Source organism: Neoarius graeffei, chromosome 16 (assembly GCF_027579695.1).
Source record: "Neoarius graeffei isolate fNeoGra1 chromosome 16, fNeoGra1.pri, whole genome shotgun sequence".
Classification (NCBI taxonomy): Eukaryota; Metazoa; Chordata; class Actinopteri; order Siluriformes; family Ariidae; genus Neoarius; species Neoarius graeffei.
In genome coordinates this window covers 58540679-58567318 of record NC_083584.1, presented here as the reverse complement: position 1 = coordinate 58567318, position 26640 = coordinate 58540679, and the positions used below count along the sequence as shown (strand labels likewise).

The 26640-nt window shown below is 43.1% G+C and overlaps 1 protein-coding gene across 1 annotated transcript in view; it reads left to right on the top strand.

Annotated features, from left to right (window-relative positions):
- The first annotated feature begins 1045 nt into the window (after positions 1–1045).
- Positions 1046–26640, top strand: part of numbl (NUMB like endocytic adaptor protein) — a 104267-nt gene continuing 78672 nt past the window's right edge. The window contains exon 1 of the mRNA XM_060943244.1: positions 1046–1130. The gene's annotated coding sequence lies outside the window, so the exon portion shown is untranslated. The remainder of the gene's footprint in view (positions 1131–26640) is intronic.

The window sequence follows — 26640 nt, the reverse complement described above, 5'->3', positions numbered from 1 at the left end:
CCTTATCCCATCTGTGAAACATGGTGGTGGTAGTATCATGGTTTGGGCCTGTTTTGCTGCATCTGGGCCAGGACAGCTTGCCATCATTGATGGAATAATGAATTCTGAATTATAGCAGTGAATTCTAAAGGAAAATGTCAGGACATCTGCCCATGAACTGAATCTCAAGAGAAGGTGGGTCATGCAGCAAGACAACGACCCTAAGCACACAAGTCGTTCTACCAAAGAATGGTTAAAGAAGAATAAAGTTAATGTTTTGGAATGGCCAAGTCAAAGTCCTGACCTTAATCCAATGGAAATGTTGTGGAAGGACCTGAAGCGAGCAGTTCATGTGAGGAAACCCACCAACATCCCAGAGTTGAAGCTGTTCTGTACGGAGGAACGGGCTAAAATTCCTCCAAGCCGGTGTGCAGGACTGATTAACAGTTACCGCAACCGTTTAGTTGCAGTTATTGCCGCACAAGGGGGTCACACCAGATACTGAAAGCAAAGGTTCACATACTTTTGCCACTCACAGATATGTAATATTGGATCATTTTCCTCAATAAATAAATGACAGAGTATAATACTTTTGTCTCATTTGTTTAACTGGGTTCTCTTGGGTCATATTTATGCAGAAATATAGAAAATTCTAAAGGCTTCACAAACTTTCAAGCACCACTGTACATGTGGAGAAAAGGAGCAGGTGTTCCTAATAAAGTGGCCGGTGAGGGTGGTAGTTCTGGAATCTCCAGCAGAGCTGAGTGCAATCACTCCACTGTCCACTAGATGTCAGTGTGCTGAGTTAACACTGAGCGACGGCACTGGATCAAAGGGAAGAGGTGAATTTGCATAGGAGCGTTTCTAAACCAATAGGGTTGTGACAAGGGCGGGGTTTGGTGGTGGGCGGAGCCTGAACCGGAGCCTGGATTCTGCGCCAGTGGCCGCTTCAGCAGCAAAATAACAAAAGCCGTGGATGAGAAATCGGTGGGAATAAAACCCAACACCTTCGTTTTATATGAGATTTTTATTTATTTATTTTGATTTAATCTTCAGATGTGTTTAAGTCAGCAAGTCTCATTAACTCGGTTTATGTTCACGCCAATCTGATCTAGATGTTCTGAAATCATCTCCTTTGGATTACACAAAAGGTAGTGTGTGTGTGTGTGTGTGTGTGTGTGTGTGTGGAGTACCTTCCAGTTCGGGTAAGTCTTCTGGACTGCAACACACATTCATACTGTACATCCTCATGCATGTGATTTGTGCTGAATGAGATTAGACATGAGGTTTCAGAGAAACTCCAGATGTGCATGAGAGCAGATGTTGGATGAAACCCTGCATCCCGGTCAGGAGCCCGTGCAGCATGAGGTTTCCTTCAGGGAGCAGCATCATCACTGCAGCAAGTGCACTTCAGCGCTGTGGTGCTTTCAGGCTTAGGTAGACGACTGAGGGGATGCAGAGCAGAACACATCTGGGGGTAGATGGGCACTGAGCCCTTCATCATCATCATCATCAGATCCACTGTCCGTCACTGCTCTGCTCTGCTCTCTTAACTTTTCAGAACTGATTGTAGAGATCCTTTCTTTTTTTTTTTAAAGCCGGAACAACAGTTACGTCACACTTTAATAGTTTGTGAGACGTATTCATTCGTTCACCTTTAGGGCTGTAGTGGATCCTGAGCCTAATCCAGGAACACTGGGAATGACGCGGGAATACACTCTGGAGGGGACACTGGTCCATCATAGGACACACACACACTATAGATACAGTTTAGTGTTGTCAGTCCACCTTCAGGAATGTTTTTCGAAGATTGGAGGAAACTGGAGAACCCTGAGGAGAGCCACTGGGAGGATGTGCAGAACTCCACGCAGACTTGTTCAATGAGTTGTGTATAAATTTGCATTTTTTTTTTTACTGTTAAAGCCAAAGCAAAGAGAGAGAGAGGGAAGGAAGGAAGGAAAGTAAAGGATGAAAAAGTACAAAAGAAAATGTCAAGAAAAGAGGAAAAGACAGTAATTAAGAATGATTTATCACGTCCTTATCAACAGTTCAAATGCAATTTGGAAGGAAAACTGAATTTACAGGAACAAGCAGGCGGTGAAGGAAAATTCTTCAGTGTCGAAGATGACATCCATCCATCTCATTATCTGTAGCCACTTTATCCTGTCCTACAGGGTCACGGGCAAGCTGGAGCCTATCCCAGCTGACTACGGGTGAAAGGCGGGGTACACCCTGGACAAGTCGCCAGGTCATCACAGGGCTGACACATAGACACAGACAACCATTCACACTCACATTCACACCTACGGTCAGGGCCGGAGTGGGCCCTGTTTTCAGTCCGGGAGTTTAATTCACATTCAGGCCACTTTGAAATGGAGGAGGAATTTGAGTACATTAAAAAAGATAAAACAAATAACTGTTCTTTCACAATGCTTTTTATTTGGTTTAAATTCAGGTAAACTTCACTTCACTTTAACAATATAGGTTCTTGCGTGCATTTGAACCAATGCTTGTGCATTACATGCCGCATACGCCTCAAAAATAATGGCAAATCAACAATGCTGGGTACTCAGCAACCGGCAGATAAAGCGTGAGGGCGCATTAGGCAACTCAAAAATGGTTAAATGAAATGTAGGCTAAAGCAAGTGTTCGATTCTGCTTAGAATATTGGCATACGCATACACCTCTTCTAAGTTATATATTTAACAACAATTATTTAACATCAAATATAACTTCTAGGCCTATGTGTTCATAACCGCAATGTGCACACGCCTGTGGAAATGCACGGTGTGACAGCGAGATGAAATAGGCTGGATGAGGAAATAACGCGCAACAGCACATTTGGGACCTGTTCATCTAAAATTGTTAATAACTGGGATGTAAAGCAATGTCCGGTTCTTCTTAGAATTAAGACATACACCACATCTATACCGTGTAAATTGCGAGATTTCACATGACATCAAAAAGCTGAATTGACATCGCAAACTATCGACACATTGTAGGCCCAGCATAGACTGATAAAATCGACAAACAGGGTTATCATACTCCATATCTTTCGTAACCTACCAGCTGGTCTTGAGAACATATCTGTCAATTTGGCACATTTTGCTGCCACCCCACCTCCTTCCTTTTTTTAAGCTCCACCCTTTCGGTTCCACCTGGCCTCTTTCTGCCCTCCATCACTGACGCTCGCTGTTTCGCGCCAATGTTGTTTAAGTTCCCCGCAATACAGAGGAGGAGTCTTGGACCAAACCAACTGCAATAGAGGGGAGGGGAGAATTTCCTTATTTGGTAGCGCCTATTTAATCTGCTGCGATGCTGTCGGCGTCTGGGCTGCCATGTGAAAATGCAGAGTGCAGTTGAATTGATGATTAATGCAAGAATAAGATCAGTGACCAAAACTAGTGAAAATTATTTTCCCCATGCTGCAAGCAGGCCACCATTGATGGTTTGGGCCGGGGATGGTCCCGGCTAAATATAGGGCCACCCCGGCATTGCCTACGGTCAATTTAGAGTCACCAGTTAACCTAACCTGCATGTCTTTGGACTGTGGGGGAAACCGGAGCACCCGGAGGAAACCCACGCGGACACGAGGAGAACATGCAAACTCCGCACAGAAAGGCCCTCGCCGGCCACGGGGCTCGAACCCGGACCTTCTTGCTGTGAGGCAACAGCGCTAACCACTACACCACCGTGCCACCCTAGAAAATGAGATGTGGCAGGAAATGTTGACATGTTGGTCAGCGAGGTGTACGTTACATGCCACGTGTTGACCCGAAACTGAAGCCGATGTGGAAAGCTGATGAAGATCTTGATCAACGTCAGCACCTGAAACTTCACCGAGCTTAAATCTTTACCTCTGTAGTGTCGTCCCGTCTCGCTGTGTTTGTTTATAAGTTCGTTCTTTTTGTTCGTCCGTTGAGAACGTAAGGGGACGAAGCAGCTGGAGCCACAAAAGCACAGGGCCAAAGGGCACGCAGGCAGTGGAGGAAAACGTCGCTCCCTTTGTAGGAATCAGGGTGTGACCTTCAGGAATGAGCAGCAGACTGTGTCCTGACTAAAGATATCTGATAAGCCATGTTCCAGGAAAACTCCACCCTGAAACACATGAAATGTCTTTTATAGTGAAATGTTCCTGATGGGTTTTGTGATTCTGGTGCGAGTTTATTGATTGGTTGGTCCATTGGTGCTATATTTTTTCCTTATTTGTGTCAGAAGTTAGTGGTTTTGTGTCACTCTTGACGTCACAGAGGAGCATGATTATCCTTACTCGTGCAAATGTAAGGCGATATTAGTCAGGTTTTATTGTCACCGTCGCAAATCACAAGAGTAAGGTATAAAGAAGTCGCCGTGACGTTGATGTTCATGCAAACTAGAGGTGTGACGATTAATCGAGCCTCGATATATTGATCCATTTCAATCCGTGATTCAAAAACCGATTAAAATTCAATGAATCACGATTCACTGACGATTCACTAACGATACCTAATTTCATCCTGATAGTCCTAGATGCATAATTAACAAACTTCGACAAACGGCATCATTTTGATATTAAAAATCCGATTCGGTAGCTGGAGCTGTACGTGGGCGCAGCCATGTTTGTGGTTGCTCTAGCAATCTCTTGAGATGTTGTGAACAACATGGCGGACGACTCGGAATTCCTGAAGCCACCGGCTTTTAAAAGCCCCATTTGGCGGCATTTCTTACCATCTCGTGACAGAAAACAAGAGCTGTGTAAGCTGTGTGAGTCAAAGTTTCTTTACCGTGGCAATACCACGAAGATGCAGAATCATATTCGGCGGCACCATCCAACAGCTGAATCGGTGTGAAACTGAAATTTCACGAAGAATTTTACATCAAGTTGAACCTGGGACTTCTTCTAATGATACAACTATGTCTGTACCGGACATGTTTAAGAAGCAGAAACTATTTCCACGTGGAAGTCTGAGAGCGACCGGAGTCTGAATAAAGACTCCAAAGGCAACATGACTTTTTTTAAAATTATTTATTGCTCTACGTTTCTCGGCTGACGGTTAACATGATTTGCATCAGTTATAAACTAGAGGACAAAAAATACGAATCGTGACTTGAATTGAATCATGAAAAAACTGAATCATCACATGTATAATGCAAACGCTGGACTCGTTCAGTGTAGAAAATTGAAAACCTATCTGGGGGTTGATTACGGAAAGAACTGGTGCAATTACAAAACGTTGGAGGCGCTTTTAAAAAGTAATTAGTGCATGAAGTGAGTGTTTTTAAATGTGAAATGAGTCCAGATGAAAAGAGAAATTCAGAATCGTCTCGGTGTGAGAGAAAGCAGGAGATGCTTCAAGCTGTCTTTGGCTTTTGTGTCGAGCTTCGATCTTAATTTCAGCATGACTTATTTAATCCCAGGATTTAGCCCTGCTGGCGTTTTAGGTGGGATGAAATAAAATTACAGACATGGAAACTGGAACATTTTACACTTTTCCGGCTAAAACGAGCCACGGAGCTATAGAGGTATGGAGAAAGGTCTGGCGATATGACTTAACGTTAACTTGAGGTCGTGGACATTTAACGCCACCTTGCTGACACCAGACCAAAGACTTTAAAAAAAAAAGTCTCCAGTGTTAGTATTAATGTTGCTTGCCTTCAGTAATTTGATGATGCTTGCTGTTTGATGATGGGGAGCTGAAGATATTTTCACCTTTTTGCTTCCTTGAACAAAGCTGTGATTAGCGTTTAGCCCCCCAGGCTGTGTTTCTGTGGGTGAGTTGGCTCATTCACGTCTTCAACACCCAGCTACGGTGGTGCTTGAAAGTTTGTGAACCCTTTAGAATTTTCTATATTTCTGCGTAAATATGACCTAAAACATCACCAGATTTTCACACAAGTCCTAAAAGTAGATAAAGAGAACCCAGTTAAACAAATGAGACAAAAATATTATACTTGGTCATTTATTTATTGAGGAAAATGATCCAATATTACATATCTGTGAGTGGCAAAAGTATGTGAACCTCTAGGATTAGCAGTTAATTTGAAGATGAAATTAGAGTCAGGTGTTTTCAATCAATGGGATGACAATCAGGTGTGAGTGGGCACCCTGTTTTATTTAAAGAACAGGGATCTATCAAAGTCTGATCTTCACAACACATGTTTGTGGAAGTGTATCATGGCACGAACAAAGGAGATTTCTGAGGACCTCAGAAAAAGCGTTGTTGATGCTCATCAGGCTGGAAAAGGTTACAAAACCATCTCTAAAGAGTTTGGACTCCACCAATCCACAGTCAGACAGATTGTGTACAAATGGAGGAAATTCAAGACCATTGTTACCCTCCCCAAGAGTGGTCGACCAACAAAGATCACTCCAAGAGCAAGGCATGTAATAGTCCACGAGGTCACAAAGGACCCCAGGGTAACTTCTAAGCAACTGAAGGCCTCTCTCACATTGAATAATGTTAATGTTCATGAGTCCACCATCAGGAGAACACTGAACAACAATGGTGTGCATGGCAGGGTTGCAAGGAGAAAGCCACTGCTCTCCAAAAAGAACATTGCTGCTTGTCTGCAGTTTGTTAAAGATCACGTGGACAAGCCAGAAGGCTATTGGAAAAATGTTTTGTGGACGGCTGAGACCAAAGTAGAACTTTTTGGTTTAAATGAGAAGCGTTATGTTTGGAGAAAGGAAAACACTGCATTCCAGCATAAAAACCTTATCCCATCTGTGAAACATGGTGGTGGTAGTATCATGGTTTGGGCCTGTTTTGCTACATCTAGGCCAGGACGGCTTGCCATCATTGATAGAACAATGAATTCTGAATTATACCGGCGAATTCTAAAGGAAAATGTTAGGACATCTGTCCATGAACTGAATCTCAAGAGAAGGTGGGTCATGCAGCAAGACAACGACCCTAAGCACACAAGTCGTTCTACCAAAGAATGGTTAAAGAAGAATAAAGTTAATGTTTTGGAATGGCCAAGTCAAAGTCCTGATCTTAATCCAATCGGAATGTTGTGGAAGGACCTGAAGCGAGCAGTTCATGTAAGGAAACCCACCAACATCCCAGAGTTGAAGCTGTTCTGTATGGAGGAATGGGCTAAAATTCCTCCAAGCCGGTGTGCAGGACTGATCAACAGTTACCAGAGACATTTAGTTGCAGTTATTGCTGCACAAGGGGGTCACACCAGATACTGAAAGCAAAGGTTCACATACTTTTGCCACTCACAGATATGTAATATTGCATCATTTTCCTCAATAAATAAATAAATGACCAAGTATAATATTTTTGTCTAATTTGTTTAATTGGGTTCTCTTTATCTACTTTTAGGACTTGTGTGAAAATCTGATGATGTTTTAGGTCATATTTATGCAGAAATATAGAAAATTCTAAAGGGTTCACAAACTTTCAAGCACCACTGTAGTAAAATATTACATTTTTCAGTTGTAGAAGCAGGAACTTTATTTGCTGTATTATTTGTTGGAGGTGATGTAAAGAGAATTCGTTTTTGAAATCTTGGGGTAGTTTTTGCCACTCGATCACGGTTTTGAGTGGCACTTTTCCGCTGTTAATTTCCGACGCTGGATTTGGTGTTACAGAATGCGACCCAGTTCTGGCGAGTTAGTGAGCGATGAGTTAATGAGGTGAGATGGTGATGGTGTTATTAGAGATGAAAGTTGAAGCTTTGGGAGCTGATCTGTTTGAGCAGATGAGGAAGTGAGAGAGCTGGACAGACTAAAGGACTAAAGCCCTGCTGCATCGATCTCTTTAGGTAGAGATGAAACGAGGACTCGCGCTGTCTTCATGACAACTGGGTCCTGAAGCCGGTTATGAAATGAATAAATCACTGTCAACTGGACTTCGAGTTGTTTCGTGCTGAATTTATTTTTAAAGTGTGCCGATAAATAAAACACACGAAAGAGAAGTTCAATCAAAAATCTCGCCATGTAACGTCTCAGTGATGAAAGTATTTCATGATTTAAAATGGAGACAGAAACTCCAAAGACTGCTGGAAAAAATCTGGGACGCCACTGAAGATCACACATTTGCTATAAAGATGAATATTAATGAGTCGTTCAGAGTGGATTTTTCCTTTAATACGAAGAAAGTTTGTTCTGTAGAATGACACGTGTGTGAGAAGCGTGTCGATGGTCTTTATTCTAGTTGTTCATGATGCAGTCTTCATAATCTCTTCGTTTATTTAGCGCCAGGCTCGAAGTGGGAATTCACGCTGAATCCTGAACAAGAAAAATCCCTTTCACAAGTTCTGCTGTGACATCTGCACTTCCGGTCCTGCTGAACATCCCAGAGCTTTTAATCTGCGCTTCCAATTAATGAGCTGCTGAAGCTTTACCTCTAATAAGAGGCTATTTTTGTGCCTATTATCTGCGTCTATTTTTGTTCCAGCTGATAAAGTAATTATTACATGGTTACGAGAGAAGTCAGAGATTTTAAACCAAGCTCTGGAAAAGGAATAAACCATTTCCTGTTTTTTATGGCAGTTCGCAGAGCAGGAGTTCGAATGATTCAGATTCATAAAGATAGATGTATGTGTAAAATGGCAACCTGGCAACCCAACAACAGATAGAATAAAGCAGCGCTTTTCAAAGTGTGGGGCAGGCCTCCCCTAGGGGGCGCCAGAGTTCTTCGGGGGGGGTGCAACGTGAGGAAAAATAAACCAGAATAAGTTACTATTGCGGACATTTAGCGAACTTCAGCTAGCCTTTACCAGAGACAAAATGGATCGATTTTTAGTACCTAAAGCTACAGTGAGTGAGGAGACAGAGTCTGGGCCAAGCAAAAAAATCAGACCCTCCAGGATTTCACGATGTTGCGATTTGCAACTTCAACGCAAATTCAACCAATCCCCGTGAATTCAGGACGGTGTTGCAATTATATCCAATCACAGCAACTTTCCCGCAAATTTGACCAATCGTTGGCATCGTCTTGAGGTGACGTCGACAAACTACCTTCCGCCTTACTTCCGTGTATACGTTCAAGAGAAGCAGCATGTGCCGCGAGTCAGTGTTTATATAGGCTTAAATTCTGTTACTGAAAGTGTGTTATGTTTACAGTGAAGGACTGTGTGCACTTTACATTATTTTTTTTACTTAATACAAGAAATTAATGGATGCCAACATTTTTGCCAAAATGGTATTTTATTTTCCATTGTTTAGGCAGCTTCAGCATCATACTGTGAGATTCTGTTCAAATTGTTTTTTCTTCTATGAAGCCTGAGCCATTTATTTTATTAGTTTATAATTATTGTTTAATTTAGTCTTCAAGAGAGACTGCCTGCACACAGTACTAGTATTAATAGGTTTTTTTCTTCCATGAAAGCTGAGGCATTTATATTATATTTTAAGGGAACTTCATGTTGTGCTGTGAGGTTCTATGCATTTTAACTTTTGAACCAACAGGTGCATTTGGATAAGTAAAGCCTATTTTTCTGCATTTTTGTAGTCCTGGTAATCTTTTATATTGGTAAAGTTGTTTATAGGACCATTTCTCAGTGTCTTTGTTTTTTTAATCAATAGTTTTTCAGTAATAACTTAATATTTAACATATCACTCAATTTTAATCACAAAAAGAGAAAATCGCAACAATTTCTTGCAACTTTCACTTCCTCCCGCAATGTAATTGCAACAAAAACCTAAAAAACACCGCAACTTTCATCGCAATTTTTTGGAAACCCCCCCCGCAACATCAGACATTTTCGCCCGCAACAATCACAAAAAAGGCCCGCGGAATCCTGGGGGACTGAAAAAGGAAGGAAGTATGACCACGATTATTTAAAGTTTGGATTTTCATGGACTGGATCTGAAGATGCTCCACTGCCACAGTGTGTTATCTGCCAAGAGGTGCTAGCTAACGATGCTATGAGATGTTTAAAATGTGTAAAAAAAAAAAAGATGTTTTAAAAAGCACAGATGTTTAAAATGTGTAAAAGAAAAAAAATGTGTACAACAACCATTTTTTAAAAATACGAATGGAACATTAAGTATAGCAACAACAAAAATTGTAAAGGGGGGGGCGCTGTTGTTTATTTGCTCTCCGAGGGGGGGCTGACTCTCCCACACTTTGAAAACCCCTGGAATGGAGCACTTGCATGTGACGTCACAGCCGATCCAGATTGTGACAGACGCCATCTTGTCGGTCAAACGCCATATTTCCGCCTTCTACTTCTACTTCTGGTTCTACTTCTGCTTCTACTTCTACCTTTTCTTCTGGAAAAACCTACTATATACAATTCTACTACAACAGCTGCGGCTACAAGCTCTCCCTACCCGTGCACGTTTTTTATGTTTTTTGTGTGTATTTTTGCGTGTTGTTTGTCTGTACCGGACTTCAATATCCACTACAACCGTATGGACTTACTGGACATTGGTTTCCAGCAGAAAATGACGGTTTGTAGTGATTTCCATCGCATGCACAACATTCCGGACGAGAAAAAAAAAAAAACATTCCGGACGAGATAGCGAGACTAGCGGGGTCTCCGTGGATTGTTATCGGAAGCAAAGCGAAGGAGGCGGCGCCGGGAGCGGAAGCAAAAGCGAGGCTGCAGAGCCGGCCTGTTGACTAAGCTCAGAAAACAGCCACTCAAATCTCCACTGCTAAGCCTCTACCTCTCCAACGCCAGGTAAACAAGGCGGACGATTTGGAATTACAGCTGGAATTACCTTATTCTATTCTATAATCGGCTGGTCAGTGCTATACTCAATACTTAAGTGACTTACCCATCCAGTGAGGATCATTTTCTTGTTTACAAGATGCCACATCTGAGTCGCTGACAAATCCTGAATTTCTGTAAAGATAACTGTCCAGAGATTTATAAGCACGCAGTGCTTCACCACTGAACAGCGAGAGAAAGTTAATGAGGTAATTATACACGTCCGGGTATTCCACCTCTGGCAGTTCCATATCCACTGACACGGTCATGAAAACTCCATCCGGAAAGCCATAAGGGTCACTAATCTGTAGATCGTTTATTGTAGACATATATCTAGTTATCTGTTCATTAGAAAAATGAGCTGTGTAGTCCGTGGGTTGAAATCAGGGCTTTGAACCAGAATTTTTTTCCTATTGGTTCGTTCCGAACAGAAACGGAATTTTAACGTTTCCGGTTTTGGGTTCCACCATTAAATAGACGTTCCCGAACCGGTTAGAACAAAAAAATTTCGTTCCCGGAACGGTTAATTACGTTCCCTGTCAGCTGTTTAACAAATGGCTATAAAATTATGTCTCTGTCTCATCCGGCTTAAGCCAAATGTAGGCTAATTCTATTACAACCTTCATTAAATAAGTCAAGAAATAATTCAAAACAATTATTATTTCAAATGTTGGCGATTTGGATTCTCAGTATGTCTTCCCATCTACACAAACAGAAAAAGTGCCAAAAATGAAAGATAATTCGTTTAGTGTGTTACCAAAGGCGAGTCAGGCCCTATAGAGGGCTACCGCATGACGTCACCGCGCCGCGAGATTTTGTTAGGCGCCATATTGGAAGACCAAGCACACATCTATGCAAGTACATACATACATAAAACAAACTACACCTGAAATGTAGCCAGGGCCGGTTCTGCCCTAATCTGGACCCGGGTGCAACATCACGCAACCCCCCCCCCAAAAAAAAAACCACCAGTCTAAATCAGGACAACCATCACATAACTATAACTATAAACATTTTATATCAACTATTTTAACTAAATGGGCTATAATCAATAAGCCTGCAGGCAGCCACGGCGGGCTGCCTCAGAAAAGTAACCATTTGTCCTACCTTAAAACTCGTTTTGCATTTTCTGCCTCCTTTTTTGTATTTTCAACCCTCCGTTTATTTTCTTTCCTTTTCTGAAAACCCAATTTGTGTCCAGACATTTTGTTCTGCTACCAACGAACTAACTCGTCAGGTCTCGTCTCTCGAGCCCGCGATGATTCCCGTGGGAAGGGCAACAATTGATACATTTTTACAAACAGCCAATAGGGAGGTTGCAACGTTCAGGCTCTTCTTTGCTTAGACACTCAGTAATTCACTTATCACATGGAGACGTGATAGTAGTCCACCTTCCCGCTCTCTCCATTCAGTCAGCGAACGTCACACAGGAAGTGAACCCCAGCGGGTCATAGAAACTTGCGCAGGAGAAGAATGGCTTTTTTATTTGTAGGCTATGGAAACTTTGAGGAACGAAATAAAAACCGGTATTAACCGGTTACCATTATTTTTAATAAGCGTTTCTGTTCCGGAACATAAAAAATAATAAAGTTTCTGGTTTCGTTTCTGTTCCATGTGAAATAGAAAAAGTTCCCGGTTTTCGTTTTCGTTCCTTGAACCGGTTCAAAGCCCTGGTTGAAATTGATCCATTCTGTACATGAGTGCAGCAGTATTCAGCTGTGCTGTTGACCGACAAGATGGCGGCTGTGTACTTTCCGGTCACGTGACTGCAAGATCTCTATAAAGAAAAAGTGACCAAAAGTAAATAAAAATCTCCTAAACGTAGTACGTTTGTGAATGGACACATCTGTTTGGGGATTGTTCTCGCTTTCGATTGGTGTGTTTTAAGATGATTTTTGCTGAACCTGGCAACTTTCTTCCCCCAAAAAAACACCCCTTCACTTGGCAGACTGGCGACTCCAAATTACTATACGTGTGAAAGAGTGTCCTCATTGGTGTGCTGTGATGGACTAGTGTCCCAGCCAGAGATTCCTGGGATACTCTCTGGCTCCACCACGACCCTGAACATGAAGATGAAGAAATAAAAGAATGATGCCGTGTTGAACCCATTTGTCCATATGAAGCTCTGAAGCTGCAGTGATGCATTTCTCCATGTGTGTGTGTGTGTTGGAAATACATATTTGTTTGTGCGTCTCAGTTGTTGAGTCTTTGGGTGTGTGCAGCACAGGGTCAGATCGGAGGATGCCGTTTGAGAGATAGATAGATAGATAGATAGATAGATAGATAGATAGATAGATAGATAGATAGATAGATAGATAGATAGATAAAGAGAGAGAGAGCCTCTGAACACACTCGCAGCAGCACTTGGAGCTGGAGCTTTGAGTTCCATCCATCTGTCGTTCCACCAAACCGCCCACTTTCGGCTGACGCATGACCACCACCGTACAGCCATCCTTATCAAAGCTTTGAGGTGATGGAAGTGAATCACAGCTGCTCTCTGAAGATCATTTCCCATCAGACACAGATCCGATCGTATGGTTTTTGCAGATCCCGATCAAAGCAGGTTTCTAAGAGTTTCCATTCTGAGTGTCTGCTGGACTTCCAGCACATCTGTGACCCAGATGTAAGGAAATTTGGTGAATGATGGACCCGAGGATTGTTCTGAATGAGAGCGCACTGATATCTCTCTGGCCTGACATGACGGTCGTTTGTTCCTGCAAACAAACCACTGCCTCGCTTTTCTTTTGTGTGATCACTTGCAAACAAACAGATTCATTGTGTGCGTGTGTGTGTGATGAAGCTATGACTCAAGCTTGGAGTGCTATCTGACTGTACAGCGTCAAAAAGAGGCAGTTCAGCATAACGTTGGAGTTGAATCCATGATTTGTGATCTTGTGGAGTGTTATGTCGCACAGTATTGCATTTCTCAGCCAGGATTAAAGGTCTCCTTGCATCGTTTTTTCATTAATTGTGCGGTGGTCTCTAGTGTGAATGAATGCCCTGTGAGCCTGTTTTGGTGAAAAAAATGCTGTGGTTCTCCTGTTTCAGGCTGTTCTAGTTTGCTGGAGGAGTGGGTGGTGGGAGAACGACAGGATTTCAGCTCTTCCTCATTAATATTCATGACATGTAAACGTGTTACCTCTGATTGGCTAACAGCGCTGTGACGCTACCTCCAGTGAGTCAGAACAAGCGGATGTGGGTGTCTTACTACGGCAAGAGAGAAGGGACAAACCGCGAAGGGAAAAATACCGCGTGCTGACGTCATTGAGGTGCGACGCGAGGAAATAAGAAAAATTCAACAAATGTTTGGGTTTTTACTGAACAAACAAACGAATAAAATGAACAAGTGACTTAAAAAAAAAAGAATGTGGGTGTCTTTGTAAAAACTGTTTCGATTGGCTATGATGGTCTCGACGTCGATGTTTTGACCAATAACGATGTAGATAACACGAATTTTACATCACATTCAACAAGATTTAAACGAGACTAAAGATGGTGACTTACAAATAATGTGTAAACATCGTTGGAGTTAATAAAGTTTGAACAGCATGAAGGAACATACCCCAACCCCCCGAAATTAATTAAAAAAATTCTCAACGGATTTGGCATAATATAAAAAGGTCGTTTTTTACTCTCATCCCTGCCTAGCTTGTGACCATGTCATGCATGCTAACGTGGAGAATATGAACATGCTATTTTGTAACAAAAACCTTCGAACAAAAAAGTTCATGTTTTACTTACAGCTTGTGAGCTGGTGGTCGATCATCTTGACGGTACAGATCCAGGGATTAAAAACAACCTCGAAGCAAAACCACTACTGAAGGCACCGAAGTTTGAAAAGTCACTGTGGTTGAAATGATCAGAGCACAGTACTAACGCTGCATTATACTTCGCTGGTGGTGTTCCAAAGATAAATTCCAACCATTTCTTCTTCAGCTCTTCTATCTTGGGCAAGAAATGCAACGTTGATGTGTTACTGCCACAAATAACACAGGCACGAACTTGTTCAGACATGTTTACAACTTGCTGTTAGGTCCTCTTCGTTAGCTACTGACGAGATGGGCTCTGCTCAGTGTTGCCAGATACTGCTGACGTTTTCCAGCCCAAAATATGTTCAAATCCGCCAAAATGCACTTAAAACCGCCCAATCTGGCAACATTGGCTCTGCTATCTCTCCTCGTGCTTAAATCCGAACTTCCTTCCCAGGGGCGGTCGCAAGCCAAGGTGGGCGAGGCCATGAATACTAATTTACGAAGTGACGTAAGATCATATGGCTTTTTCAGATCCCTGACTATTTTCTTTCATAAGCTAATACAGGGAATGGGAGTAGAATTACATTTTCACATGCAGCATGCATATGCAACTCGGAGTGAACTATGGTATTTCAAAAAGAGCCAGTATTAAACATTTTTGGTGGAAGGGTACCTTTAAAGCTAGACGGCCTTTCGATTGCATAAAACCGGTGAAATTTAGTTCCGTCTGAAATTTGGTCATTGTGATATGTGTTTATTTCTGTAATATCTCACCAAATATCAAGCTGTTCTGTTCTGTATCTGGGAAGTTATTTAATTTGAGGGGATTGGAGCAAATAATGTGCATCAAATCGATCGCTTTGTGCAGTCAAACAGACAGAGGAAGTCCGTGTGTGTGTGTGTGTGTGCGTGCGCAGGTTTACCTTTGAGCGTGCGCTGACAGTTCCATCATTCTGTCACTAAACGAACAGCTGATCACACCGAGGTGCTCGCTGAGCACCGATATTTATTAGTTTGGGCCTGCGTTTCCTTTCCTTCATATATAACATAACATCTTTTCTTCTCGCTTTCCGTTTCGGTCTTTCACGTTTCATTCGCACACTCGTTTCAAATTTGTATCCCACAATGCCTTGCGTGAACAGGGAAAGCCCACCACGTCATGCATGACTTAGTATCTTGTATTGCGTCATGGTGAAGCAGGAAAAAATAGTGGAGAATTTTGAGCCCTGCTGAGATAAATTCATTAATTGTTCTATTTAAAAAAAAAAAAGCCTAATAAGATTAGAAGTCCGATTCGAATTCAGCAGCTTTCGGTCCACTAAACAAAAATAATTGGGTGTCGGGGAAAATTCTTTTTCTGACCTCCACTTGAAAAATCTGAAAGGCAGTCCAGCTTTAATCATTTTCTATCATCGTTGTTGATATTCATCAATGTTCTGTCCCAGCATGCGTCATGCAAATCCATGATCCAGTCCCTGGTGAATGTTCACTTGAGCAGTGATGAGTAAAAACTGCTTGTTATTACGCATTTGTATTTGTTCCTCCATGGACTTCTGTTCAAATCCGTCCGGATAGATCTCGCTGTGCAGGAAGGTTTCCAAAAACTCTGTCCCATCCAATCATTTGCCTCAGTGGAGTAATCTCTATTGTAATGCCGATCTGCAGGCGGTTATTTAAAGTTATAGCCTCGGGAGACTATTGAACACTTGAAGAGTTCTCTCAGCGGAGAGATCTGCTCCACCTGGTACTGGATTCACTTTGGGTTGAATTTGGTGTGAATAAATCGATAAAACTTGGTAGAATGGATTATTTTTGACACCTTTATAAATCAACACACAGCTAACTTCTGGATCAAAGGACAGAAAATAAATGTGTTGCCCAAGATTTATGTAAAGGTCAAGTTTTATGTTGAATGGTGTGATCAAGAAATACATATTTCAGTCTTTCTTAGATAAAATCAATGCATGAGCGAAACACATCGCTAGCATAAGATAAAACTAGCATGACTATAACTTTCCACAGACATTTTCTTCTGCATTAACTCATGAGGTGAGAGGGGTTTTTTGGCTAATGTGCAGCTTTATTAGTCTTATTTGAATGATTTTTGGTCTGGATTACATGGTTATAATCTGGGGACATGAACATTATCCCCCCGGTGTATAATGTGGGGGGATATAGATATCACTCTGTCCGTCCGTCTGTCTGTAAACATTTTAATTTCCGGAGCATAACTGAAAAACTATTAGGAATTTTTTTTCACGAAACCTGACAGTTATGTTCAGTGACTAGAGGAGTTGTGCCTTTTGGGATTTCTGTGATTATTATTATTAGATTAGATTAGATAAAATTTTATTGATCCCTTTGGGCGGGTTCCCTCAGGGAAATTAAGATTCCAGCAGCATCATTACAGATAAACAGAGAAAATAAATAGAGAAAACTTTTAGATGAATTATTAACATGTACAAATATAAAAAGAATAAGATATGGGGAAGGGGGGGAAGGAGGAAAAAAAGGGGGGGCAGCGGGAGGAGAGATATTGTACTGTATATTGCACATTATATTGCACATTGTCTGGTATTGCTTATTGTTAGGCTAGGCTACTGCTCCTGCCCACCTTCTGTCCTCCTGTTCCCCCTCCTCCCCCCCAGAGAGGAGTTGTACAGTCTGATGGCGTGAGGGACAAAGGAGTTTTTGAGTCTGTTCGTCCTGCACTTGGGAAGGAGCATTCTGTCACTGAACAGGCTCCTCTGGTTGCTGATGATGGTGTGCAGAGGGTGACTGGCATCGTCCATGATGTTCAATAGTTTGTCCATAGACCTCTTTTCTGCCACCGTCACCAGAGAGTCCAGCTTCATGTCGACCACAGAGCCGGCCCGCCTGATCAGTTTGTCCAGCCTGGATGTGTCCTTCTTGGATGTGCTGCCCCACCAGCACACCACGGTGTACAACAGGACACTTGTGACCACAGACTGATAGAACATCCACAGGAGTTTCCTGCAGATGTTAAAGGACCGCAGCCTCCTAAGGAAGTATAGCCTGCTCTGTCCCTTCCTGTACAAGTGTTTGGTGTTGCAAGTCCAGTCCAGCTTGCTGTCCAGCCACAGCCCGAGGTACTTGTAGGAATCCACAGCCTCCACCTCGACTCCCTCGATCAGAACTGGTCGTGACCTTGGTCTGGACCTCCCAAAGTCAATGGCCAGCTCCTTGGTCTTCGAGGTGTTGAGCTGCAGATGGTGTTGCACCACACAGCAAAGTCCCTCACCAGGCTCCTATACTCCTCCTCTCTGTCGTCACTGATACACCCAACGATGGCTGTGTCATCGGCAAACTTCTGAATGTAACACAGCTCCGAGTTGTAGCAGAAGTCCGCGGTGTACAGGGTGAAGAGAAGAGGGGCCAGCACCATGCCCTGGGGTGCTCCAGTGCTGCTAATCACAGTGTCAGACGTGATGTCCTTCAGCCTGATGTACTGCGGCCTGTCAATGAGGTAGCTGGAGATCCAGGTGACCAGGCAGGGGTCCACTCGCATCCTGTTCAGTTTGTCCTGAAGCAATAGGGGCTGGATGGTGTTGAAGGCACTCAAGAAGTCCAAGAAGAGGATCCTCACTGTGCTATTTCCCTTATCCAGATGTGAGTGGGCTCGGTGTAGCAGGTAGAGGATGGCGTCTTCCACACCGACACCTGCCCAGTACGCAAACTGCAGACAGTCCTGGGCATGTTGTACCTGGGGTCTGAGGAGTCTGAGGAAGAGCCACTCCAACGTCTTCATCAGATGTGAAGTGAGCGCCACCGGTAGGAAGTCGTTCAGCTCGCTGGGCCGATTCTTTTTGGGAACTGGAGCGATACATGATGTCTTCCAGAGGGTTGGCACTCTCCCCAGCTGCAGGCTCTATGCGTTGGAGTGGTTCACCCAGTTCAGCAGCACAGGTCTTCAGTAGTCGGGGACACACCTTGTCCGGGCCTGCTGCTTTCCTGGGGTGAAGTTTCCTCAGTTGACCTCTGACCTGGTCTGCAGTAATTAGTCATGAAAGTGTTCTGGAATTTCCCAGAATTCCGGATTTTTAGATTTTCCGCTGGATTTTTTCTGCTAATGACCCGGCAATCCGGATATTTGACACAACTCTTGAAAATCTCCGGTTTCCTGAATGGGGAAATTTATTTTTCGGATTTTTCGCATTCCTAGACGCGGCGTAATACTTCGCATCGTCCTTGCATGGGCGTGGTCCTTAAATAGGCCAAACATAGTTCATTGATTAAAGACAGGTGTTCTTTGTTAACGGCGCGCGTGCCAGAGCTTGTTAGGCGCGCGTGCCAAGGCGAGCCTTCAGGTGCACGAGCTCAGGCGCGCAGGACTGACACCGTTCTGCGCAAGCGCAACACAATTGCACTAGAAAGCATGGTCAAGCTGCCAGTGTAGCTGCAGTCTTTTTAGTTGCGAATTATGAGTATTTTCTCTTGTGTTAATAATTCGCCGTGTCAAAACAAGCAAAACTTGTGCATCTCAAAAAATTTGAATATTGTGAAAAAGTTCAATATTTTCCATCAGTTATTTAAGAAAGTGAAAATGTTATATATTATAGACTCATTACACATAAACTAAAATGTTTCAAGCATTTTTCTATTTTAATTTTAATCAGTATGGCATACAGTACAAAAACATAAAAAACCCATCTCAAAATATTAAAATATTTCATTTCGAGTTTGAGTAAAACAGTATGAACACAGTGTATCTCTCGGTCTAGTTCAGTACACACAACCACAATCATGGGGAAGACTGCTGACTTGACTGTTGTCCAGAAGATGATCACTGATGCCCTCCACAAGGAGGGTAAGCCACAAAAGGTCATTGCTGAAAAGGGTGGCTGGAAAAGGTGCACAAGCAACAGGGATGGCTGCAGTCTTGAGAGGATTGTCAAGAAAAGTTGATTCAAGAACTTGGGAGAGCTTCACAAGGAGTGGACTGAGGCTGGTGTCAGTGTATCAAGACCCATCACGAACAGACATCTTCAAGAAAGGGGACACAACTTTCGCATTCCTAATATCAAGCTACTCCTGAGCCAGAGACAATGTCAGAAGTGTCTTATCTGGGCTAAGGAGAGAAAGAAATGGACTGTTGCTCAGTGGTCCAAAGTCCTCTTTTCAGATGAAAGTACATTTTGCATTTAATTTGGAAATCACGGTTCTAGAGTCCGGAGGAAGAGTGGAGAGGCACAGAATCCAAGGTGTTTGAAGCCCAGTGTGAAGTTTCCACAGTCTGTGATGATTTGGGGTGCCATGTCATCTGCTGGTGTTGGTCCACTGTATTTTATCAAGTCCAAAGTCAACACAGCCATCTACCAGGAGATTTTAGAGCACTTCATGCTTCCATCTGCTGACGAGCTTTTTGGAGATGCTGATTTCCTTTTCCAGCAGGACTTAGCACCTACCCACAGTGCCAAAACTACTACCAAATGGTTTGCTGACCATGATATTACTGTTTGATTGGCCAGCCAACTTGCCTGACCTGAACCCCATAGAGAATCTATGGGGTATTGTCAAGAGGAAGATGAGAAACACCCGACCCAAAAATACAGATACGCTGAAGGCCACTATCAAAGCAACCTGGGCTTCAATAACACCTCAGCAGTGCCACAGACTGATCACCTCCATGCCACACCGCATTGATATAGTAATTCATGGTAAAGGAGCCCCAACCAAGTATTGAGTGTATAAATGAATATACTTTTTAGAAGTTGGACATTTCTGTATTGTAAATCCTTTTCTTGATTGATCTTAGGGAATATTCTAATAATTTGAGATACTGGATTTCTGATTTTCATTAGCTATAAGCCATAATCATCGAAGTTAAAACAAAAAAAGGCTTTAAATATTTCACTTTACATGTAATGAATATAGAATATATGAAAGTTTACCTTCTTGAATTAAATTATTAAAAAAAGGAACTTTTTCATGGTATTCTAATTTTTTGAGATGCACTAGTGTGTGTGTGTGTGTGTGTGTGTGTGTGTGTGTGTGTGTGTGTATATATATATATATATATATATATATACACACGAAGCTAAGTTTTAGTGCCGTTTCTAGAACACAACATCAAGAAAACATGGAAGAAACAGCAATAATGGAAGAGCCGGTTTCTAAGCTGCCTAAAACTAGCAATGGTAATTATTTTTTGTTAGCTACATAATGTACTCAGGTCAGTGTGTGACACACACACACACACACACACACACACACCCTACGCCCCTGATTTATGAGTAATTTGGTATTCATTGGTGTTTAAATTTATAGACAATATGACCTAATGTAAACAATTGGCTTCAACTCGCATAAATATGAATTGGAAATGTTTAGTTTACTTTAGCTTATGCAAATGCACAGCTCTACTAAAAGATTGATAAATGAGGCTCAATGTCCCCAACATTGAAACCTGAAAGCTTTAGAAACTCTAACAGACGTTTAACAGTACTGTTTTGGGATTTTGCTGAGTTTACCTTCAACTGTCTGATTTTTTTCAAAGTAATGAAATGTGTAGGCAGGAAAATCACCGCGTTTTCTAAATGCACTCCTGAAAATTACTCATTAACTAGGGGAATTAAATTTGATATTTTTGACATGTTAATCATTAATGTACATGAAAGAAAAAGGCTTAAAAGTTATAACTTGATTTCGTGAAAATAAGTGCCAAAATGCGCTAGAATGCAGGGTTTTGCGTGTTATGTTATTAAAATATTTTCGGGGGACGTTGCCCCCCCATTTCAGGTTTTTTTCCTTTGCTCCACTTTCATCTCTAATACCCCTTTTCCACCAAATCAGTTCCAGGGCTAGTTCGGGGCCAGTGCTGGTGCTGGTTCACAACTCGTTCAACTTGTGAGCCAGCTGAGAACCAGTTTGCTTTTCCATAGCTCGCGGTGCTAAGGGAAGCCACGTCATTACGTCACTGTATATGTCATTACGTCACTTTATACGTCAGTTACGTTGCTACGTTTGCATAAACCTTGGCGCGAATATCGAAGCAAAAACAACACGGAAGAAGCAGCAGCAGCAACAACAATAATAATAAAGGATGACTTTGCGCTTGTCCAGCTGCTGCTTCTCGTCACTTAAAAATGGCGACCTTTTGTGGTCTTGTTATTGTTGTCGGTCTTAACAACTCCGCCCCCCTGCTGACGTAAGCGGTTCTTTCCTCTGGCCCAGCAGAGAGTTGGTGCTAGCCTGGAACCGGTTTTTCTGGCCCCAGAGCCAGTTCTTTGTCAGTGGAAACAGAAAACCCGGTTCCAAACTAAGCACTGGCCCCGAACCAGCCCTGGAACTGCTTTGGTGGAAAAGGGGCATAAGTAATGCATGGAGGAGTCTGCGTTGAGGTGGGGGAGGAGGGGGCTGCTGTGATGACTGGGGGGAGGTGTGTTGAGGGAAGAAGGAGAGATGGCTGCAGTGAGGGAGAGGGTGGGGGGGACGTGGGCTGGTTGAACCGATTGAAAAAGTCATTCAACTCATTTGCCCTCTCCACTGTCCCCTCAACGACTCTGGTCTTTGTATTGTGGCCTGTGATGGTTTTCACACCTTCCCAGACCTCCCTCATGCTGTTCTCCTTCAGCTTCTGCTCCACCTTTTTCCTGTAGCTGTCCTTAGCTTCCCTCATGCAGCGTTTTACCTCCTACTGTGCTGCTTTCATTGCCTCCCTATCCCTGCTCCTGAAGGTGGTCTTCTTCCTGTTGAGGACAGCTTTGACTTCCTGTGTTACCCATGGCTTGTTATTAGGGTAACACCATACAGTCTTATGCCGCTTTTCCACTACAAACGCGGCTGAGTCGGGCTGAGCCGTGCCGTGCTGAGTCGAGCTGAGCGGGGCTGTTGGAGTTGCATTTCGACTACAACCGCGCTGAACCATGCTGGCTGGAAGTGGGTGGACACATTGGGTGGAGTTAGCGAAAGTGGGTGGACGTCACGTGATGTCGTTAAGCAGCGCAAATAGTGACATCAGTGAGCTTTTAAGCGGTAGTCTCACGACCCGAATAGTAAACAATAAACATGGAGGACATGGAGTCGTTAGTGTTGCTGGTCTTGGTGCTGTGGCTTGTTGTCACCAACAACGCGGACAGATACTGGCAAGAGCGTATAGATGAGGCGAGGCGCATAAGGCTTCAGAAATTCTCGTAATTCGTAATTATTCTCCTTCCGGGTTTGCGGTGTTTACAGATCCCAGCGCGCTCGCGGGGCGTGTGTGGGCATGTGAGGACACTCCTCCTCACCAATCAGTGCACAGGGGAGTGTCTGCTCACGCCCCCAACCTCACTCGGCACGGCTTGGCTCGCTTCAGCCCCACTCCAAAACGGTGCGAGTTTTAGGGGCTAAGCAGGGCTGAAACGAGCTGAGTCGTGCTGGTTTTTGGTAGTCGAAACGCGAGCCGTGTCGGGCTGAAGTGAGCTGAAGCGAGCTGAAGTGAGCTGAAAAAGGATAGTGGAAAAGGGCCATTAGCGGAGGAGACCACGTCTGCACAGAAGTTAAGGTAATCCATCAGACAGTGTGACAGCCCCTCTATGTCCTCACAGTGTGGGCTAAGCAGCACATCCCAGTCCGTGATGTCATAACAGTCCCTGAGGGCATCTTCCATTTCAGGGGACCACCTCCTGATGGAGCTAGTTGCAGGCTGCCTTTGAACCGGGGGGGGGTGTACTATGACTGTAGAAGAACCAGGTTGTGGTCAGACTTCCCTAGTGGGGGGAGGGGTGTGACTCTGTATGCATCCCTCACATTAGCATACAGCAAGTCAGTTGTCCTGTTGTTCCTTGTTGGACAGTCCACAGCCTGGTAAAAAGCAGCCAAAGTAGAGTCCAAAGTAGCGTGATTAAAGTCCCCAGAAATGATGATAAATGCCTCAGGGTGCCATGTCTGCAGCCTTGCTGTGACAGAGTGAATCCTCTCACATGCAGCGGCTGCGTCTGCTCTCGGAGGGAAGTAAACACAGATGGTGATCACGTGACTGAACTCCCTCGGCAGATAATATGGCCTCAGGCTAACGGCTATCAGCTCCAAGTCCGGGCAACATAAAACTGTCTTAATGGAGATATGTCCCAGGTTACACCAGCGGTTGTTCACATAAATGATGAGTCCCCCGCCTTTGCTTTTCCTGCATGTGTTAGTGTCTCTGTCGGCTCTCACAGCAGTGAATCCCCACAGGTCCACGTTAGCATCCGGTACAAGGTGTGTTAGCCATGTCTCCATAAAGATAAATAAGCTGCTCTCCCAGTAAATCCGCTTGTTGTTCAGAGCGGAACGCTCGTCGACTTTATTCGGCAGCGAGTTCACATTCCCCATGATAACAGAGGGAATGGATGGTTTGTAGCGCTGCCGGTTGTCCATTAGCCTAGCCTTTAGCTTAGCTCCAGCCTTGCAACCCCTGGGTTTCCTCCTCAACTCGGCTGGGATGGGGTGTCGTATCCCGGCTCGTCCCATTGTTTTCAGGGCCAGTAGCTCCTCTCTCGAATAAGTGAGAAAACTGGCTCTTGGTTGTGTGTTAAAGTTAAATATATCCATGTTATATAGTAAAACTATATAGTAACTTGGATTACTTTGCACTATGCACCTATTGAACCAATTTTTTTGTTTGTTTTGTGTATACGCTTTTTATCTATTTTGTACTATGAGAGCTAAGTGAAACCGGAGTCAAATTCCTCGTGTGTGTCCACATACCTGGCAATAAAAGTGGTTCTGATTCTGAAAACACACTATGCCTTCGTAAGAAGAGCAGAAAAGTAAAAAAGGTGGAAAAAAGAGGCTTAAAGACCTAAAAACTACAGAGCGACTGGAGAGGCAGCCGTCTCACACAGCGCCCATACGTATGCTTATTATTATTATTTTTTTCTGTATTTCCAATTCAACTTCGGAAAATTTGGAGTGGGGTTTCATTTGGAGGCCGGGCAGGATGCGTCCTCCATCCTGATAAGTCTTCTTTTGCTCAGTGATCATTTGAAGGAACATGTCAGTCTCTATTGACGGTAAAATTCGGAATTTTAATGAATTTTACTGGGAAGTTTTTTGGTCCTTAATAAAGGAGAACTGAAGGCAATTTTTTAAAATTATCAAAATTCTATTTGTCATTTTATTAAATATCGGAATGCATTTTTGATCGCTATTTTGTCACTGCCATTACAAGTTATGAGTGTTTGAAATATGCTCTGTAATATATCAGTCCATATGTCAAAGCAACGGCCGTAAACGAGATTGGTTGAGACCTGTGCGAGACATCGTAGGACGGAAGTAAAATGTACAGCGGAAATCAAAGTGACCAACTTTGTCAAAAGACGCGTGCGCCCTCTTTCGAATGCTGATGTGATCAAGCCGGAAGTTTTGTTTGTTTTGATAGCAATCAGGAAAGTTTGAAAAAAGTAGGCAGTAATTGTCATTTAAACTCGTTTTTGTGCAATACTTCGTTTGGAAAACAGTTTTCAAAATGTCCGCACTGACACCTGGCTGACACTTCACGTTTCGAAGTCTCGCACAAGTCTCGTGAAGATCGCGCGGATAAGCGACGCCTGCCGTGGACCAAACGAACTAAATTCAACACGGCTAAAAACCGAACAGGCCGATAAGTATAATATTTAATTGCAGTTAGTTGCTAATACGAGTCATGATATAAGGTTACTAAAACAATTGAATAGCACGTTAATTAAGAAGTAAAGCAAGTTTAAAAATGACTTCAGTTCTCCTTTAAAGGTATTTTCTCCTGATAGCACCAGATGCGTCGTACTTCAGGACACAGTTCTAAGAATCTTTACGATTTTTCAAATTTAAAAAAAAATCTCCGAGCTTCTGGATAACGCTCCGACCCTGCTCGGCTCTGCTCTCATGGAATTTTGTGGTTGTGAAGATTTTAAGCCTTTGCACAAAGTTTGAGTGAGAACGAACCTCTCTGAACTCTGCAAACGCGTAGACGAGATGAGAGCGGCCTGGAGTGGGTTACAGGCGCAATATGAAGACGATTTAAGCGAGACGAGAGAGTGAGGATAAAAGCAACTTCAGAGCTCCCAGGAGAGTCCAACATTCTTCCCTTTCCTCATCTGCGTTCTGTCTCTTTCCCTCGCTCTCTCTGTTTACCCCACAATCAATACCTTCTTGTGAGCAGCTCATCTCTGAGATTGTCTCCATCTCCTTTTTACCTTCTTCTCCTTCCCTCTTTTTGAATTTCTCAGTGACTTGCAAAAGCCCAGAAAATGGAGGAATTACATACATTGTTCCACCAAAAAGGAACAAGAATGAAAAAATCCTGGTTCTTGAAAAGGTCCTGGAAGGTTTATCATGAATTGAGAGACGCATTAAAGCACCTGGTTTGGAAACTGGATTTCACAGACCGGATCTGGTGTTACGTCTTCATTTACATTCCCAGCAAATCAAATACTTAGGTTACTGACATACCACAATCCAGTCAGTTTATGTTACACACCACGATGAAGCCGATTTGTATTCGTCTGCAGATTTGTAGCTCAGACAGTCGAACTCTAATGAGTCTGAGAAGGAAAGGAAGACAAAAAAATGCCTGGTATGGCTGCCATTGGTGAAGCATTGCATCTGGAGGCTACGTTTTTTCTGCACCGTTGACTTTGTACACAGACGCTTTGCATTTGACAAAACAGTGCAAGCTATTTTAAATTTTCTGATTTCAGTTTGACTAGGGTTAACTCGCGTGCAAAAAAAAATCTACACAAGATTGTGGGATTGGCAACAAGCACAAGGTGAGCCGTGAGTATTTATATTTCTGCTTAGAGCTTCGTGTACTTGTGACTCACCTTCTGCTGTTGTGTGTGTGTGTGTGTGTGTGGTCCCACATGGCTACCCTAAAGATATGCATTTTCCAAAAACAGTTTATGCACAAGTCACACCTTTGCTTCAGTGGATAATCTCAACTTGATACTGTATTGTTATACCTAAGAACTGCTGCTGCTGTAATCATAAACAGTCCCAGGACCTGCATACATGTCAACCTATACGGAATGTCCGTATTTTATACGGATTTGATTCAATAAACGTAGTATACGGGCGTATAAATAAAGTTATACGGATTCTTTAAAAAAACTTCAATATTTATTTAGAGCTATAATCAATTCCCACGATGATAAAAGAGCGCATAACATTTACAAACGTACTGTACACCACAGACAGCCAGTAAAGAGTCTTATGAAATCGCGCGTTATCTTGTGGTAGCGAGACTTCGTTCCACTTTTGATCATGCGCACACCGCATTGCGAGAATCCCGCCAACCAGG